This window comes from Schistocerca serialis, unplaced genomic scaffold (genome assembly GCF_023864345.2).
Source record: "Schistocerca serialis cubense isolate TAMUIC-IGC-003099 unplaced genomic scaffold, iqSchSeri2.2 HiC_scaffold_1196, whole genome shotgun sequence".
NCBI classification, from domain to species: Eukaryota; Metazoa; Arthropoda; class Insecta; order Orthoptera; family Acrididae; genus Schistocerca; species Schistocerca serialis.
The window spans coordinates 612501-620000 of record NW_026047399.1 but is presented as its reverse complement, the minus strand read 5'-3'; the positions used below and the strand labels follow the sequence as shown (position 1 = coordinate 620000).

The following is a 7500-nucleotide window of genomic DNA, read 5'->3' as shown; positions in this document are numbered from 1 at the left end:
AAGCTTTGGTTTCCCGGAGGCTGCCCGCCGAGTCATCGGAGGAACTGCGGCGGATCGCTGGCTGGCATCGTTTATGGTTAGAACTAGGGCGGTATCTGATCGCCTTCGAACCTCTAACTTTCGTTCTTGATTAATGAAAACATACTTGGCAAATGCTTTCGCTTCTGTTCGTCTTGCGACGATCCAAGAATTTCACCTCTAACGTCGCAATACGAATGCCCCCGCCTGTCCCTATTAATCATTACCTCGGGTTCCGAAAACCAACAAAATAGAACCGAGGTCCTATTCCATTATTCCATGCACACAGTATTCAGGCGGGCTTGCCTGCTTTAAGCACTCTAATTTGTTCAAAGTAAACGTGCCGGCCCACCGAGACACTCACTCAAGAGCACCCTGGTAGGATTGCAACGGGGTCCGCCTCGGGACGCACGAGCACGCACGAGGCGCGTCGCACGCCTTCAGCTCGCCCCACCGGCAGGACGTCCCACGATACATGCCAGTTAAACACCGACGGGCGGTGAACCAACAGCGTGGGACACAAATCCAACTACGAGCTTTTTAACCGCAACAACTTTAATATACGCTATTGGAGCTGGAATTACCGCGGCTGCTGGCACCAGACTTGCCCTCCAATAGATACTCGTTAAAGGATTTAAAGTGTACTCATTCCGATTACGGGGCCTCGGATGAGTCCCGTATCGTTATTTTTCGTCACTACCTCCCCGTGCCGGGAGTGGGTAATTTGCGCGCCTGCTGCCTTCCTTGGATGTGGTAGCCGTTTCTCAGGCTCCCTCTCCGGAATCGAACCCTGATTCCCCGTTACCCGTTACAACCATGGTAGGCGCAGAACCTACCATCGACAGTTGATAAGGCAGACATTTGAAAGATGCGTCGCCGGTACGAGGACCGTGCGATCAGCCCAAAGTTATTCAGAGTCACCAAGGCAAACGGACCGGACGAGCCGACCGATTGGTTTTGATCTAATAAAAGCGTCCCTTCCATCTCTGGTCGGGACTCTGTTTGCATGTATTAGCTCTAGAATTACCACAGTTATCCAAGTAACGTGGGTACGATCTAAGGAACCATAACTGATTTAATGAGCCATTCGCGGTTTCACCTTAATGCGGCTTGTACTGAGACATGCATGGCTTAATCTTTGAGACAAGCATATGACTACTGGCAGGATCAACCAGGGAGCTGCGTCAACTAGAGCTGAGCAGCCGGCCGCCCGGGAGTGTGTCCCGGGGGCCCGCGCGAACACGCAAGCGTCCGCTCAATTATTCTGCAAACAGGAGGAGGCTGAGCTCCCCTGCACCATACACCTCGAAACCCTCTCAGGTCCCGGCGGCGCGCAGCGCCGTCCTAAGTACTTGGTCGGGTTCGAGAGAGGCGCAATCGCCCGGAGTTTGGCGAGTAGACGCTTTAGGTGCGACCACCCGTGCTCCCAACTGAGCTTGCCGCTGCCGACAGAGGCCCGGGAGCGTGCTGTCGTGGCATTGCCGGCGGGAGACAACACGCGCCACCTACGGTGACCGGCAGCTCCAACGCCAGCGCCACAGAAGGACAAAAGCCCCACTTGGGTGCCGAAGCGAACTCTCCCAGCACAGCGCACGCGCCAACACGTCCGCACAGCTGCGATACAAACCACCTGCGAGAACCGCAGAGGCGACCGAGCAGCAGACGGCGTCGCGGCGCCGAGCGCCGGGCGGCGGCGCATCCTCAGCGCACACAGTCCTCAATCGGACCAGCACACTGCAGATGTCCACCGCGCTTCGCACCGGGCCCGCGAGGACCTACTTTGGCCGCACGGCGCCGCGTGCAGGGTGCGCCGGCGCGCAGCTGCGCCGCCTGCCGCCTCCGTCGGCCGGCGCGCCTGCCACTGGCCGCCCCCACCAGCCGGCTGTAGCGCGTGCGCCCACGCACCGCGCGGCCAGCACGCCGGGAGGCCCCCCCTCACCGGCCGGGGACGGTCCCACCCAGCCACCGCCGCGTATCGCTTCACACCCAGATGCCATTCACGTTCGTGGGCATGGTGGGTATCGCTGGAACAACCGGTTGGTAGCTCAACCGATCGTCGCCATCACTGATTCACCTCTAGCGAGAACAACCGCACCACAACGGTTTACCAGTTGTTCATTTGCGTAACGTCACCAGCAAACGTAGGCGTCCATCGCCATTTGCAAATTCAACGATTGTTGCATGCCTGTGTCAGGTGTCACGACACACTATGTCTGCCCACATACACGCAACAACATGTGCACGCTTCGCGAACACGTGGAAGGTGGCCCCCGTACGTATGCGATGTCCATTGCGCGAACGACTGTCAACCGGCCTCTGTCGCATGTCGCAGATGTGGAACGCAGTGCACCATGCTATCACGGTGTGTGAGAGGAGACGACTACGTCTGACAACACGCGCCACTACATCAACAGACGGCTCATGCTGATCGCCATCCAGGGCATACCACACTGCAATCCAGCTCTTATAGGGAGACGACACGTAGCTGAGTGCACAACATTTGGACCGCATGGTTCGCCGTTGTTGGCGCAGTCGTTGTACGGTCACATGTACCACGATGTATCATTCAGTACATGAGGACCAATGTGCAGTACAGTGTGTGATTTGGACGTACAACATCAGCGGACAGTTGACACAGGCCGTACCACAGCGTAGGCTAAGTGCTTCGCCATGCGAATGCCAATGAACAACTGCAAATGCCAATGAACAACTGCAAATGCCAATGAACAACTGCAAATGCCAATGAACAACTGCAAAGGGCATTGAGCATGTACGTCCTGCTGCCGTCCACATTACAGTGTATAGCTGCAAGGTGTTTAACATGAAGCGATACACTGGGGACCGGGCAGTGCGAGTAGCAAACTATATTGCGGGGGTTGCAGTTAGGCAACACTACACTAATTTAACGCGTCGTATGACAATTACAGAGCAGGTTAAGGCCCAACGTGTGTTGGGTTAAGGCCCAACGTGTGTTGGGTTAAGGCCCAACGTGTGTTGGGTTAAGGCCCAACGTGTGTTGGGTTAAGGCCCAACGTGTGTTGGGTTAAGGCCCAACGTGTGTTGGGTTAAGGCCCAACGTGTGTTGGGTTAAGGCCCAACGTGTGTTGGGTTAAGGCCCAACGTGTGTTGGGTTAAGGCCCAACGTGTGTTGGGTTAAGGCCCAACGTGTGTTGGGTTACGTTACGGCGCAATGTGGGTTACGTTAAGGGGCAATGTGGGTTACGTTAAGGCGCAATATAGGTTACGTTAAGGCGCAATATAGGTTACGTTAAGGCGCAATGTGGGTTAGGTTAAGGCGCAATATAGGTTACGTTAAGGCGCAATATAGGTTACGTTAAGGCGCAATATAGGTTACGTTAAGGCGCAATATAGGTTACGTTAAGGCGCAATATAGGTTACGTTAAGGCGCAATATAGGTTACGTTAAGGCGCAATATAGGTTACGTTAAGGCGCAATATAGGTTAGGTTAAGGCGCAATATAGGTTAGGTTAAGGCGCAATATAGGTTACGTTAAGGCGCAATACAGGTTACGTTAAGGCGCAATACAGGTTACGTTAAGGCGCAATACAGGTTAGGTTAAGGCGCAATACAGGTTAGGTTAAGGCGCAATACAGGTTACGTTAAGGCGCAATACAGGTTAGGTTAAGGCGCAATACAGGTTAGGTTAAGGCGCAATACAGGTTAGGTTAAGGCGCAATACAGGTTAGGTTAAGGCGCAATACAGGTTAGGTTAAGGCGCAATACAGGTTAGGTTAAGGCGCAATACAGGTTAGGTTAAGGTACGACACAGGTTAGGTTAAGGTACGACACAGGTTAGGTTAAGGTACGACATAGGTTAGGTTAAGGTACGACATAGGTTAGGTTAAGGTACGACATAGGTTAGGTTAAGGTACGACATAGGTTAGGTTAAGGTACGACATAGGTTAGGTTAAGGTACGACGTAGGTTAGGTTAAGGTACGACGTAGGTTAGGTTAAGGTACGACGTAGGTTAGGTTAAGGTACGACGTAGGTTAGGTTAAGGTACGCCGTAGGTTAGGCTAAGGTACGACGTAGGTTAGGCTAAGGTACGACGTAGGTTAGGTTAAGGTACGACGTAGGTTAGGTTAAGGTACGACGTAGGTTAGGTTAAGGTACGACGTAGGTTAGGTTAAGGTACGACGTAGGTTAGGTTAAGGTACGACGTAGGTTAGGTTAAGGTACGACGTAGGTTAGGTTAAGGTACGACGTAGGTTAGGTTAAGGTACGACGTAGGTTAGGTTAAGGTACGACGTAGGTTAGGTTAAGGTACGACGTAGGTTAGGTTAAGGTACGACGTAGGTTAGGTTAAGGTACGACGTAGGTTAGGTTAAGGTACGACGTAGGTTAGGTTAAGGTACGACGTAGGTTAGGTTACGGTACGACGTAGGTTAGGTTACGGTACGATATAGGTTAGGTTAAGGTACACATTGTTGTAAGGAAAGGTTTAATGGGGGGGCGGGGCGGCCGGTTTGTTGATTGTGATTATAGTAAGTGGATGCCTGCGGCATCATCTGATTTGCCACGTCAGGATGCACCTTTGGCTCATGACAGGCGGCGCTCTCATTCCATGCTTGTGGCAGACCTGTGTCTTTCATTCCTGCCATTGTTTGTGTGCTGTGAGAGGAGGCAGTATTGTGATGTTGGGTGCACCCCTGTGTAGGACATGTGTGGGTGTTGGTGGCTTGGCTGAGCAATGGTGGTTGTCGGGTGGGTGGGATATTCTGTTTTCTGAGTGGACCTCCCAGTCTGGTTATGACAGTGTGGATTGTCTAATGTGGCGGAGGGGATGCACTGGGTGTTGTTCCATGCTGGTGCTTACATATTGTCTGTGTGCGTGTTACAGGCAGAGAGTAGTGCGTGAAAAGGGTGTGTGGCTGACGTGTGGTTGTGATTGTGAGCAGAGTCTTTAAGCATGTATACGGACAGTTGTATACATTATCTGTATTCTGATGGCTCTATCTATTACTAATCAGCGCCGTGTATACGTTTAATCCGGTTCCAGTCGAAACTGTTGTATCTCTGTACATTAGTGACACGGCGAGCCCGCTATGTAGTTACTCGTCTCGGCAGCTTCCACCGGTGTATGGCAAATGATTATAAGGAATCAGTCTCGTCGTCAATACCGATGGTGTGACGTCACATGTCTGGGGTGGGGGACGCTGCGCCCTTCCGGTGGGTCATGGCCTAGAAAGACTCTTCCCACGCAGGGGGGCGTGGACTGTCATTGACTCTTCCGAGTAATATACTTGCCGTACGTTTTTGCGACTGCGAGTGCAACGCTCACCGGTACCGACATGGATGGAGCGCCTCCTAGCTGACCGCTCAGCATCGGCATTCGTACAGAGAGCAACGCGATCGCGTCTCTAGCTCGTAACTGGTACAGCTCGCAGCTCATGTATACGGACAGCGGGAATGTCGCATATTGGACGTAGCTCTTTTTTTTTTTTTTTTACTTTATTGTCATTTTAATGCCTATACAATAAGCAGGCTGGCAGCAGCACAATACGCTGCTCTTCAGCCAAATGAGACAGAAGCACAAAAAACAGGAGAAAAACAGAAAAGTCACAAAATGGTGGGCGATAAAATAGGAGACACAGAGAGACAAACACGGAGCCGTTCACACTTGACGATAAACCACACTGCAAACTGTTGAGACGACGCACAGATACTGAAGAAGACGATGGCACTGGTGAACAACGGAGCATGACGGGAAACACTGAACACGAAACATGACGGCACACACAAGACACTGATGGCGGCGATCTCCGGCGCGCGAAAGTCCACGTAGCGTGTGCGAGTCCGGGGACCTGCCAAGAGTGGAACAGGGGGGAGGTGGGGGGAGAGGGGAGAAAAGGATGCCAACGGCGGGGGAGACGGGGGCAAGAGGGAGAGGGACAGGGGAGGGGAGGCCCGGGGGAGAAGGGGAGAGAAAAGGAGGAGGGAGGGAAAAAGGGAGAGAAGGGAGGGAGGGTGCCCGGAGGAGCAAGCACGGGAGGAGGGCGGGAGGATCAAAGTTGGTAGGAGGGGTAGATGGAGGGGAGGAGGGCATCATCAGGTAGGGGGAGCTGGCGGAAGCCACCTTGGGAGAGGGTAAGGAGGGTGGAGAGATGGAGACCGGGTGGGACATGAGAGTACAGGCGCGGCAGCGGGCGGGGGTGGGAGAGGATCGGGGAGACGAGCGGGTGGGGAGGATCGAGTTTACGGGAGGTGTAGAGGATTCGTATCCTTTCGAGGAAGAGGAGGAGGTGAGGGAAGGAGAGAAGATCATACAGGATCCGCGTGGGGGAGGGGAGACGGATGCGATAGGCAAGGCGGAGAGCATGGCGTTCAAGGATTTGGAGGGATTTATAAAAGGAAGGGGGGGCGGAGATCCAGGCGGGATGGGCGTAACAGAGGATAGGGCGGATGAGGGACTTATAGGTGTGTAGGATGGTGGAGGGGTCCAGACCCCACGTACGGCCGGAAAGGAGCTTGAGGAGACGGAGTCGGGAACGTGCCTTGGCTTGGATTGTCTGGAGATGGGGAGTCCAGGAGAGGCGACGGTCGAGGGTGACGCCAAGGTACTTAAGGGTGGGGGTGAGAGCGATAGGACGGCCATAAACGGTGAGATAGAAATCAAGGAGGCGGAAGGAAGGGGTGGTTTTGCCTACAATGATCGCCTGGGTTTTGGAGGGATTGACCTTAAGCAACCACTGGTTGCACCAAGCAGTGAAGCGGTCAAGATGGGATTGGAGAAGGCGTTGGGAGCGTTGTAGGGTGGGGGCAAGAGCAAGGAAGGCAGTGTCATCGGCAAACTGGAGAAGGTGGACGGGGGGTGACGGCGGCGGCATGTCCGCCGTGTACAAAAGGTACAGAAGGGGGGAGAGGACGGAGCCTTGGGGCACACCGGCGGAGGGAAAAAAAGTGTAGGAATCTGTGTTATGGATGGGGACATAGGAAGGACGGCGGGAGAGAAAGGAACCGATCAGACGGACGTAGTTAATGGGAAGGGCAAAGGTTTGGAGCTTGAAGAGGAGACCGGAATGCCAGACACGGTCATAAGCGCGTTCGAGGTCAAGGGAGAGGAAGATGGCGGAGCGACGGGAATTAAGCTGTTCGGAGAGGAGATGAGTGAGGTGAAGGAGAAGATCGTCGGAAGAGAAGGATGGCCGAAAGCCACACTGGGTGACGGGAAGGAGGCGGTGCTGGCGGAGATGCTGGTGGATGCGGCGGGTGAGGATAGATTCCAGGACCTTGCTGAAGACCGAGGTAAGGCTGATAGGACGGTAAGAGGAGACGGCGGACGGCGGTTTGCTAGGTTTAAGGAACATGAGGATGCGGGAGGTTTTCCACAGGTCGGGGTAGTAACCGGTGGACAGGACTACATTGTAGAGCCTGGCCAGGGTGGAGAGGAAAGAGACAGGAGCTTCACGAAGGTGACGGTAGGTGGCACGATCGTGACCAGGAGCGGTGTTGCGTTTTGT

The 7500-nt window shown here is 54.0% G+C and overlaps 1 non-coding gene across 1 annotated transcript in view; it reads right to left on the bottom strand.

Annotated features, from left to right (window-relative positions):
- LOC126434970 (small subunit ribosomal RNA) overlaps positions 1-1196 on the bottom strand; it is a 1910-nt gene extending 714 nt beyond the window's left edge. Inside the window, exon 1 of the ribosomal RNA XR_007579629.1 lies at positions 1-1196. This exon is cut by the window's left edge and continues 714 nt beyond it. This is a non-coding gene — a ribosomal RNA (small subunit ribosomal RNA).
- Between the last annotated feature and the right edge of the window lie 6304 nt (positions 1197-7500).